Source organism: Dysidea avara, chromosome 13 (assembly GCF_963678975.1).
Source record: "Dysidea avara chromosome 13, odDysAvar1.4, whole genome shotgun sequence".
NCBI classification, from domain to species: Eukaryota; Metazoa; Porifera; class Demospongiae; order Dictyoceratida; family Dysideidae; genus Dysidea; species Dysidea avara.
In genome coordinates this window covers 9,825,728-9,837,999 of record NC_089284.1, presented here as the reverse complement: position 1 = coordinate 9,837,999, position 12,272 = coordinate 9,825,728, and the positions used below count along the sequence as shown (strand labels likewise).

General features: G+C 37.2%; 3 long non-coding RNA genes across 5 annotated transcripts; 1 reads left to right on the top strand and 2 right to left on the bottom strand.

The window, feature by feature from the left end:
* Window positions 1–326: 326 nt before the first annotated feature.
* On the bottom strand, window positions 327–2,171 carry LOC136243215 (uncharacterized). 3 transcript variants are annotated; one of them, XR_010694789.1, is made up of 9 exons: window positions 1,721–2,171; window positions 1,524–1,669; window positions 1,285–1,475; window positions 1,087–1,142; window positions 955–1,023; window positions 865–906; window positions 678–806; window positions 586–623; window positions 327–534 (listed from the first exon to the last, which is right to left on the bottom strand). It is a non-coding gene; the product is annotated as an uncharacterized lncRNA (long non-coding RNA). The 3 variants fall into 3 exon arrangements; XR_010694790.1 differs by having other exon boundaries at window positions 328–534; window positions 865–901; window positions 1,366–1,475; window positions 1,721–2,169; XR_010694788.1 differs by having other exon boundaries at window positions 328–534; window positions 1,366–1,475; window positions 1,721–2,168.
* LOC136243214 (uncharacterized) lies at window positions 1,762–5,086 on the top strand. The gene is made up of 2 exons (XR_010694787.1): window positions 1,762–1,932; window positions 4,801–5,086. It is a non-coding gene; the product is annotated as an uncharacterized lncRNA (long non-coding RNA).
* Window positions 4,992–7,933, bottom strand: LOC136243216 (uncharacterized). Its single transcript, XR_010694791.1, has 3 exons — window positions 7,794–7,933; window positions 6,278–6,458; window positions 4,992–5,508 (listed from the first exon to the last, which is right to left on the bottom strand). It is a non-coding gene; the product is annotated as an uncharacterized lncRNA (long non-coding RNA).
* Window positions 7,934–12,272: the final 4,339 nt, after the last annotated feature.

The window sequence follows — 12,272 nt, the reverse complement described above, 5'->3', positions numbered from 1 at the left end:
CTACACTGCCTCATGAACATTGTGACTGCTTTATTAGAGTAATTGACTGCTCTATTAGAGTATCTCGCACAGTAAAAACAAAGTAGTGAACGTCACTACTAATTAGTAGTGAAACCTCTGCCACAATACTCACTATTTTTGTGTAGTGACGTTCACTACTTTTTTGTAGTGAACGTCACTACAAAAAAGTAGTGAATGTCACTACTAATTGTAGTGAACGTCACTACTAACTGTAGTGAACGTCACTACTTGCAGTGCCATTAGTAGTGAACTTCACTACTGTTTTACAGTGAACGTCACTACTTATTTGCGGTGATTTCACTACATCGCATTTGCATCCAGTTTATGCATTCATGCACCATAGAATTCCATTAAAAATAATACTGCATACAAGTAAAAATACATGTATACAAAATGTCAGTTTTTTTGTATAGGTGCATACATGTTAGTCCAGAAATTTCTTGTGAGAAGATTCTGCAGCAGCAAAGATGCATCAGATACTGTGCAGTGTATATTGCAAGTTTTCTCATTGAACTGCAAGATATAACAATATAATACAAACTATGGTAGCTAAATAAAACTTACCAGCATAGCTACAATAGAGCAGATGTACATGATTTATGCTGTGATAAAATAATTGTTGATATGTAATATGAGATAAACATATATGCACTTACCAACTATTGCACAACTGTGCGTAAGGGATGGGTGCATGGTATAACCATCTGATATGTTAGATCGGTTCCTATTAGTAACCACAGTATAGTGGTAGCAAATTGTTTCATTTGCTAGTCTTGCAGTATTCGCTATATCAAGAAACAAAGATCATAAACAATCTCCAATGTAATAAGCTAAAGCATTTACCTGTTTAAAACTGCTACCAATGGAAAGTCATTATTACCTAAACTGCCAAACAACATTTTAACTGCAGAATGGTTGTTTAAAGCTACAAACCTTAAACACTTGCAGACACACAGCAGTACCCCACAGGTATACACCACTGCAATGAATATCCATCGACTACTGCATGGAGAGAGAACCATCATTATTATAAATGAGAAAACATAATAAGTAGAGTTAACTTACAGTATGTGCGACCTAGCTCAGTCTCGTGCAACCACAATCAGATCGTAGTAAAAGATCTGCGTGGGCACGGCAAGGTAAATACAAGAACAAAACTGACAAACATGCATACATACAGAAAACAAAAAAAAAAGTGATTAGCTAGTAGTGGTAAAAATGTGAAGCTCAGATATGTCAGAAAGCTAAAATACATCAGTGTACCCAATCCAGTTTGTAAGCAACCGCCAGTCACACCATAAGTGTCAGTACTCCATCACTCAATTCAGTTACTATGTGCTATACCTTATGGTATATTAAAATGAAAGCCCCAAACTTCATCACCTCTCGGCTCTGGTACTACAGTGCCGGCGCCGGGAAATTGGCGGGCAGCCAACTTTGCTGGCTGGGGTAGTCTACGTGTGCAAAAGTGTAAAACAAATAATTACAATTTTAAGACTTACTTTTCTGGATTGTTAACCACTTGCTAAATGCAACAGCTACTACGTACGCCGAGAGGTACGCAGTGCTAAGCTGCCTAGCCTACTCAGTTGACTCGGGAGACCACTCTGCGGCCACCTGACCGCACGTCACAGTTACGAAACAGTCTCTAGTGAATAGAAAACAGAAGTAAAAGAACAATTATTAGTCTTCCACTTACACGACTACTACAGCACGTAACTAAGTGAGCAACGGTGTTACCAAGTAGATGACGTCATCAATTATATGTGGCATTATTTAGAGTTTCCTTGACATGATGCTACTCGAGGTGCTACCTCTGGTGCTACTGCTTAGTGCTATGCACTCTGTATCTGAAGATCTATAGTGTTTATCGTCTGTAATCAACCGTTCCTGATTAGTCTGTTTAAAATCGTAAGTAAACAAGCTGTAACTGTAAACACACATTTGAATTAATCGGCGTTAGCCAGCCCATAGATAGTATATTCTACGTACAATATACTGTCTATGGCCAGCCTTTCATAATTACGAAGGTTTTAAGATGTTATTACCAGGGCTAATAGCACTTTAAACTGACAAATTACCGGTGCTTTGACTGATTACCAGGGCTCTAACCCTGGTCATCGCCATCCCTGGTATGGCTATAGACCCTTCGCAGGTGAGCTGCTGCCATAGCAGCATCCGCCATCTTGGAGTACAACCAGTTTTGCGAACCTGATAGCATTGCTTTTCATAAGAGTAAAACAATACCTAGGGCTGCTTCTCCTGCATTCCACAGCAAAGGTTGACCATGTAGGTTAAACGTACACTCTCCCCTATGCTATCAGGGTTGCAAATCAGGTTGTACTTCAAAATGGTAAATGTTGCTATGGCAGCAGCTCACCTGCAAAGGGTCTATATGCTACTGACATTATTTATTGATGGCCCGGGGTCAATAGTCTCTCACTATTATTATTATTATATATATATACTTGCATGGCCAGACTACTGACCTGGAAAATGAATTTATGGCATTCTTTTCTTTTCTGAACCCAATGACACATTGCGACTGTGCCAAAGTTTGTGGATGTGCAGGCATTAATTAGGATACTAGCTGCCAGTCCACTGTGCCACCTGCAACTGTGGTCAATGTCAGCCAGACCTCAATATTTATGGAAAGGTTTGTCCTCACTATTGACTGATTTCATGTACTATTTATTCATGTGCTATTTTGGACATTTTGGGACCCAGAATTTTTATCCATTTTTTGCAGGTTTTCCTCTTTCAGAGGTAAAAAATGTATTAACCATAACTGTTGAAACCAAAATTTTTGTTCTTCCCTTGTTATCTAAGAGTTCTTTAAAGGGTCAGAAATACTACTGAGATCATTTTGTGATAACTTTTTTTATGGAGCTCACTCCAAAGACATCCTAAAGAGCTCACTGGTCTTGTAATGCCATTCCCAGAATATGAAGCCTCGACTTTGCAAGTGCTAGAAGATTTTCATTTCTGGTCGAGTTATTTTAATTCAGGTACTGTATAATGTGCCGGTGCCCATCCTGGTCCGGTTACTCTAGCATTCAAATCAGTAGCATGTTACAGAAAACAGGCTGTGCCAATCAGATTATGTTGTTGGTAATCACAATTTTTTTTTAAGTTACCATGCATTGATACTATAGAATTATCAAGAGTTAATAATAGCTCTTGGAATTATGTAATATGTTTTGTGAAGATGTAATGGCTGCTTGTAGTCAACAATAGGGTGTTCTTTAAAAGAACAAAAGATAGAGGTAGAGGGCCATGTAGTTGGAGCTGGTGTACTCGTGATGCCTAATCAATATAAAAACTATTTTTTTGGTTGTGCTTTTTGGTTGAGTTTGTTTAACCTATAACTATGCTTACTTCGTATGGTTGTTAAACATGCCATTCTTGCTGCCATTGTGATCTCATTGTTTATAATTATCTTCCATAGTTGCAACTCTGTAATGCTATAGTGAGAGTGACCAGACCCTTCCTCTTTTTGTGAAGGAGTGGGTGCTGCCAGGGTAGTACTCTTTCTAGTAGGGTATGGGTGGAATCCTTACATTGTGCAACCCCCAGAAGTAAATTCAGAAGTTGTTCTGTTTAAACAATTACTATATTCTCCATATGCTGCTGATGGGACCAATGCAAAAGGGGAACCAAACATCTATTCATTGCTTGACTACGGAGACCAGCCATTGTTCTTGTAGTATTGGTATGCTCTATTAGAGTATCTTGCACCTTCATTGTTTACTGTGAGACTGTCAACCATAGTCATATCACTAGGGTGCTTTTCAAGAGAGAATTTATAGAGAGCCATTTGGAGCATTTTGGCTTCTTGGAATGGAACCAAAGCAATGGCGGATTTAGCATGGGGAATTTCCAGAATGAGGTTCCATGGAACCCTTTGAACTCCCTGGATCTGCCCCTGTGTTTATATTTGACCAGCCGTATTTCCAGTCTGTATTGTATCACTTCCAGTAAATGCAAGTGCTGAGCAAATATTTAACATTTCAATACTGCAAGAAACAGGATGATGCTAAACCTGTTATATGCCATCGGCTTTTATTCAATTCAATTCCATGATCGCTTCTGTATGATAGCGATAACCATTCACAAATAATTGAATTATGCATATAATATGTGATTGCCTGCTGCCATGAATACTCTCACCACCAACCCTACATGAAACACTGCCAAATGATAGTGTCACTGAGACATTACCAGCTTTCTCAGAAGTCTTAAGGGTAAACTCGGAGGTACCAAGAGTTACTTAATACTGTAGCTAATGGAACTCTAGTAATCAGATATAGCAGAGTCAATTATCCACAGTTATAATAGTGAGCGAAAACCAGCTGTTTTTGTATGGTTCTATTTTGCAGTAAAAAAGTATTGAGTATAAAAATATGCATGCTACGTAAAAAATTGTGCATGTTTTAGTTTTTATGTACTGAAACAAAGCACGAATCAATAAAACCTATATAAACCATCAGATTTGCCTTTTCATGGGACAATTTTTATTTCATGTATATACATCAGAAGCCATATGAGTTATGGGTGATGCGGTAAAAATTAAGTTTACCATGGTCACTTCATTGTTGGAATGGTCTTTTTCTTTGTCCACTCCTTTGTTACTATAGATAACGGAGAAGCAATAAAATAGAATCCAAGGAATGGGCGAAAATAACCGGTCTTTGCTCAGCCAATCACATACGCAGTCACAAAATATTTGTAATTATTTCATTATATCTTTTCAGTTTTAAGTATTGTTTTCTATTGCAGATCTGTAATGGCCACTGCATGATGAAAGATAAAAAAGAAGTTGTAACTTGGAAAGAAGCTGGCAAAGGATGTGTCTTCAGGGTGGCTACGTTGCATTTAAAAACAAAACTAGATACTCAGTATTATTATCTTAGATGTTAAGGTACTATAATTTTAGACTATATGTGGTTTATTTACGTAGTATATATTATGGAGCATAAAATACTGTATATTCCTTAGAATATGTTAGTATGAAGTTTACATGAGTACTGTACATTATTACTAATATGAATACACTATGAAAGTACATGTAAATGAATACGCTATGAGAGTGCATATAAGTATGCTATGAGTACATACACACAATATGAGCATTGCCATGAGTACACAGTACTGCACGTTTGTTTATAGAGTTTAGTATCATTCTTCATTGGAGTAGCCTAGTCTCCCCAGAAAAGCAGCCAAACGAGTCTTTCTACCTGGCTTATTGCAGCCAAGGAGAATGGATTCAAGGGCTGCGTAGAAGTTGCTGCAGCCCTCTGTGTAGTGCATATAAAATATATAAAATGCACCCAATAGATGGATGGCAGCCAGCTCTGGTGGCACCACACAAAGAATTGATCTCTCAGCCACAAGAGCGGGCTGTAGTTTGTCCTCCTCATCCCTTTTTAGAACAATACATGGTTGTGCCATGGGCAACTGTTTTACCACATCTTCTGTGCTTCCATCCTTTCAAATGCAACAAAAAATGTCAATAAGTTGGTCTAGCATACTTATGCACATACAAAATACTGAGGGAATGCATTCCAATGTATTTGTTGTAAGACATGTGCTCTAAGTATTAATTAAAATTCCAAAATTATGATTGCATGAAATCTTGATTGTATGTCATCACATGCAGTATTATTGCTTGTGTATATAATTTGACTTACATCAACTACTATGCCACCAATCAAATAATTTGCCATGGTCATATAAAAGAAAAAAATTAACAACCTTGTTTTATTACTTTTCTATATTAAAAGCAGCTTTGAAGGCTTAGCTGCTTGTAAAGGACCAGCTATTTGTTCAGCTGTGGGTTGCAACTCATAGGTCCTTATTAGCACTCTGGATCAACAATAAGCCTAACTAAATTCTGGAAAACCAAAGACAACCATTTAGTTTTGTTGTACAACATTTCAAGTCTATAGATATTCTAGTATGTCTATATAATGCACCCCATCCCAATATAAAACTATAATATACAATTAGTCCGCTGTAGGTTTAGTCCCATTTTTCCTATCCACACACAAAAGAAAAGTACAGTGACCTGGCTATGTGAGACTGTATTGCTAAGGGATACTGTACATAGTAAAGGAAAGGCAAAACTGATTAATACTGTTTCACAAACTCACTAGACATGTACGTACATGTTTTTACAGAAATACCAAAATTACAACTGATGGAGTAAGATATCACAAAGATAAGGCTGTTATACTTGAATTTGATAATAACTTACCGTCCTTTGGGAAGATAATGGAGATCATCGTAACATGTGAAGAAGTATTATTTGTTACATCAGCTTTGCATACAGTCATGTATCATCATTTTCATGGCTATGAAGTCCTTGGTACATCTGAAATAACAGTTCGGCGACAACAAACACACAGCACTTATCATTCGTTGGCAGTATCAAAGCCCTATGGAATGCAACGCAAAACAATGATCTGCTTGAAATATCATGTATTTGACAACTAGTTGTGAACACACATATTCAAAATATTATACGTATATACAACAACTATGACAACAACAATAGAACACATTATAGTAAAGTTTACTCTCAAAAAAAGTCATTACTCTGAGGGCTACAACTATAGTATGTTCACGTTGAGCTGAATCCTGAAAAACGCCTAAAAATTAAAAGTGGATTTTTTCTCAACAGAGTTAACATTTCAGCCAACTAGATGATTATTGGTAACAGCAAAGGTGTCAACAACAGACACGTACGGTTTGGCTCCATTACAAGTTTGGGAAAGGGCTGTATTGGACACTGTACTTATATGGCTTCCCCATAGGAAATGTATTGTGAAAATTTTGATTGACTGTAAATATTATGTCTAACATTTGAACAACAAGATTTTGAAATATTTTTAGCAGGTCAAGCAGTACTACAAATGAGCCAAATTTCAAGATCGTGTGTAATTACATCCATGAGTTATTAAATGTTTTTGAGGGTTCAGCTCAACGTGAACATACTATAGTAGTTGTAATTTGTAAACAGGGGTCCACTCAGTAACTATTATTATACACTTGTTCACTATAAGCTTTAAACTAAGTGCAACCTTCTGACACCTATAACTACAAGTGACACCAGTGAGCCACACTTTCTCTGGTATAGTTCAGCAATAAAAACTTCTTTGTTATAGAAGGACACTCCCCATACACTATATCAGTGTTGTCAGGCCCAAATGTAATCAATCATGTGCTGGATACAATGCACATTAGAAGTAATGCATTACAATTTCCGGATGTAATGTCCATTATAAATTACATTACTCATTGCTTTGTCATGCAGCACATACATAATTACTGCAGAAAGTAATATAACGTAATGCATTACCCCCAACCGGGCTCTGTTAAATGGATTTTGTTGTCTAGAAGGAGTTGAAAAGCAATGGGCTGTTATAAGATAAACAGTAGGAGCTAATACTGAAAAACATCCACAGGTATTTATTTTGCTGATCAGATGATGTCTCTCCAAGGATGGGCTTTCAGGTACATGTACAAGTTCGCTCTTCGATCAGCTGCTGGCACCGCACGTGCCACAGTCCATTTAGCCCGAGAAAAAAATGATTAGTCATACCATGCAACAGTTTATGAGTTGACTTTATATTGTCTCGAATCAATGTGTTAACTATAAAGCTTAGAAATGGCAACGATATATGAGAGGCAAACTCTGCCCAGTCCTGGGACGATACAGTTACATTTACCGTGCTATGTAAGTTACTGAGCAAACTGCACACGTAACTCACGCTTGCCAGTTTAGTGATGGTAATAAACTTCTCGGTTCATACGAGTCTACGTCTAGAGATTCACTGATCTGTTGATACATGGATCCTGTACGAGTATTCTAATACTTTCGTACAACTTTACTATTCTAATAGTTCAGGGCGCAATTGCTGACTTTGGGACATATGTGGCGCCCAGACACGATGCTGGACGGATGATGGGAAACTACATGGGGTGGCCTTATACAGAATCATCATGAAACTTAAGTGTGAGTGTTAGGTGTGTTCCTTCATAGATAATTAATGGTTACTCGGTATGTGACTGGATTTATGAAAAGGGGTCTTCTACACACATCCAATTCTATGAACTCAGAAGTCCATAACTCACTGCTCAAGGAATGTATTAACTTGAAAATTTGTCCATCCACTAAACTATGTTAGTGCTCACTACTGTCCAATTTTGTAATCAATAGCCTTTTCAGTCTAAAGTTATGACAGACCTCTCAACCTGGAAGCAGATCTGGTTGTGAGAAAGCCAGCCACCCATCCCCATGCAGCTGTGAATCCTACCATCTTTGTGCTGGGGCTCATGCACATAGCTACATTTGTTTTAACAAAAAAATGTTTTAAAAGGCACAACTAGCTAGCTATGTGAGTGCAGTACTGCTGTTTACCGCAGCTTATAATATCTCTGTACTATAGTGTAGCCTACTATATGAGAAGAACCTACTATTTTGCTCCATCGTTGAATCACGTGATATCAGTCTTTCAACTCAGCTGATGTACTGGTTCACCAGTGATTCATTGTTGAAATCACCACCCATTTCTTGAGTAATCAGTATCCAGCTGTGGATTTAGTGTTCAACACAGATTTTCCACACAAGTACACCTCACAACAACCGAAATTAAGCAATAAACATTTGTAATAACACAACTGGTAGGATTTCACCTAATTCTTCGCGGTTTCCCATACTTTTGAATATGTCACGATCAAGTCACTTTGCTGCCAAACTCAATGAACTGAGCCCTATTTAAAGGTGAAATCCTTTGAGAAAAGACTCAGCACACTAGCTCAAAATACAGAGGCGCCCCACTATTCTAATTAACTGATCACGTGATACCTTTTGGGGCTTAAATCAAGGAGATTTAGTGTGCCTTAGAAAATTTTATTGGAAATCATGAGATCAACAAGTGGTCGTGATATGAAGGCTGAAATCGTGTGTCTCATGACCAAATTGTGATAGTTAAGAGGTCTGGTTATGAGTCATTAAATTTGGTAAATTAGATGTGTGTGGAAGACCCCTTCTCGCAAATCTGGTCACATATATGTTGTTTGCGGGCACTTGTTCTATATAGTCTAAAGCTGGACAGAAAATACTCCACACACATGCACCTCCACCCAACATAGTTTCACATGCCCAGACTATCTATCTGTGTCAGCTACATATTCTCAACCAGGGAAATATCAACCCACCTTCACAAGTGAACTATTTCACACAGCCTGTTTGCCCCCACCTCACCCCGTATCAGTGGTAGTCGGGGATTACACTGATAAGTGCATAACTCAAGGCAATACAGTATCATGTACCACGGTAGTGGTACATAATAGGGATCAGGCAGAAATTTTTCAAAACACTCTAATAGAACGCACGCCAAAAGCAGCCTTCCGGGCTTTAGATTTTATTTCTAAAACATTCTAGACCTTTCTTTTGTGTTTACAACACTAGCCAACAAGTATTAAAAGTAAGGGAAATGGTTTTAGGTGTTTTTTAAAATTTTGAAAATGGTTAGATTCTCCATCTTCTTTCTTTCTTGTTTCGCGCGCCTACAGCTCGTAGGAAGTAGATATCAGCCCTAAAAACGTATGGCGTATTTAAAAAACATTCGTACCCAGGTCTGTGTGGTATTAAAATCTTCCCTCTCTAATGCGATTGCGAGATATAGAGCAAGAATCACTCTTCGAGACGCCATTCGATCGAGAAGCCATACAGATGATAATATAGAATTGTTTAAAATTCCATTGCTTTAGCTCACAGGACTAAAATGCATCAAGTTGTATCACACTAAACATTAAACATAACTATTGTTCACTGAAACTCGGGTTTTAGACTTCCTTCATTACGAGACAGTGAAGGGGGTGTGGCCCGCACCTCGTCACTTAAACTATTACTGTACGCCTTTCGTGTATACTTTCTATTATATTCTTCAGCTGTTTACCAGCTAAGAGTCGACATAACAAGGTTTGTAAGCTATTGGAACACACTGGTAAATTTCGAATTGAAAAGGGGTGTGTCCCTTCCGTACACGATTGAAAAATAAAAAGCGGGATACTCCGTATACTCAGCACTTTAATTGGAGTTTACCACGTTTTGTCAAGTGTGTGTTTTACTCGTGTTGAGATTTCGCACCGCTTCGTTGCAGTAAACGGTCACACTAGTGGATTTATCTACTCGTCAAAGGAAAGTGGTATTGTTTACTGTATTGTTAACTGTATTGTTAACTAATTGTTTATTAAACTTATTTATGTAATTGTTTATTGCCAGTTGATATTACAATGGGTTTCTTTATTAAACAATCATGTATTGTTGAACGTATATTTAAGAAGTAGTCCATGTGCATGGACATGAAAAAAATCATGAAACTAGTGGGGCAAAAAAATTATTAATTTTCAACAAGTAGAATAGGGATCAAAGATTTGATTTTGAAAAAAACTGCGTAAACAAGAAGTAATAGGGATGATAATCCACAAAATTCTATGCATCATCAGTTCAAAGCAAGTTATTTGAATAGTGTACACTCAATTTGCGATTCCTATTTCAACTTGTGGTTAAATTTTGTTAAAATGTTGAAATAGGAATCGCAAATTGAGTGTACACTATTCAAATAACTTGCTTTGAACTGATGATGCATAGAATTTTGTGGATTATCATCCCTATTACTTCTTGTTTACGCAGTTTTTTTCAAAATCAAATCTTTGATCCCTATTCTACTTGTTGAAAATTAATAATTTTTTTGCCCCACTAGTTTGTATTATAAATTAAAGCATAACAGTTAGACTCTGAAACATTGCATAATGCAAAGGTTCTGGGTTACCATTTGCATGGCTTGCCTTTCAAGTCAAAATCAGGACTTGCAATTAGAGAAGCTTTACATTTTTATTGCCTGGCCAAGGTGGGGATTTGCATCACTGAAAATTATAGTTTCCCACCTACCGGGTAAGTACTGACAATGTAAACCCTGACCATGTCTCGACCTGCAAACCCTAGGAATACTCAGGCTAGAAGGGGATTTGTATGGTCGTGTGACATAATGAGCTAGTTTGAGTGGATTCTAGAAAGCACACATCTTTACTGTCTGAGTGAATTTCCTTAGCGAGTAAGTTTTTCATCCCTAATAAATACAGAACAGGCACATTTCACAAAATGTCTATGTTTCCAGATACATGTACATGATATATTGTTTTTCATTTACAGGCTCGTTCTGCCCGCTGCTGGATGAAAGATGAAAAGAAAAGCAGAAGCTGGTCAAAGATGTGTTTTTGTTACGTATGTACATTATACATATACATATATTCCATTGTTGAACTTAACAGTACGTATAGTTGATGTTATATAATATTTTACATTTACCATTTTGATTACATGAATGTGAAAGTTTAGTGGTTTCATAAATGCAGGTATTTATAGCATTTACATACTAAAATTTATGAGTACAGTTTGACATCAGATTTGCCTAGTTTCCCCATGTCCAGAAAAGTAGTCAAAACTTTTTTACTTGGCTTACTACAGCCTAGTAGAATGTCTGCAAAGACTTCATTGACGTTCCTGCAGAAGTGCATATTGAACCTAATCAATGAATGAAAGTCCTTTGTGAAGTAAATCCTAGCTCCTTAGCATTGACAGCAGCATCCCATACCATATCCCCTTCAAATTTCTAAAGGTTGTCGTGATCTTTCATGTGCAAACTCATAGTATCTTCTTATAAGCATCCTTTTCACATCAATAAATGGCTTCGGGTGGGAATCTTAATCTTCAAATTAGAAATTTATCAAATGTACTTGTAATGAACTCAGACTTTTATTATTTAATCATGTTGTAATTATCAGGTTATTATGTATGACATCATTAATGGTTAACACTTGTATATATAGTGTCTATTGGACTATTTTAGTTTAGTTGTCATATGGTTGTGTTATCAGTCATATTGAACTATTAAGAGTTGTTAACGCGTGTTGTAAGTCAAGGGACTTGCTCACTTAAGTACTTAGAGGGTACATTACACTGGCGACGAGGATAAACTGTTACTACTTATATACAAGAAGCACAACCTGTGAAGATGGCAACTCATGGTGAACTCTCAGCATTTAATCCGGCTAAGGAGCACTGGACAGCATACATAGAAAGAGCTTGTTACTACTTTATAGCCAATGATGTAAAGAGTGATGAGAAGAAGTGTGCTATTTTGTTTTCTGGCTGTGGACCTGAGACCTACCAGACAATTCGC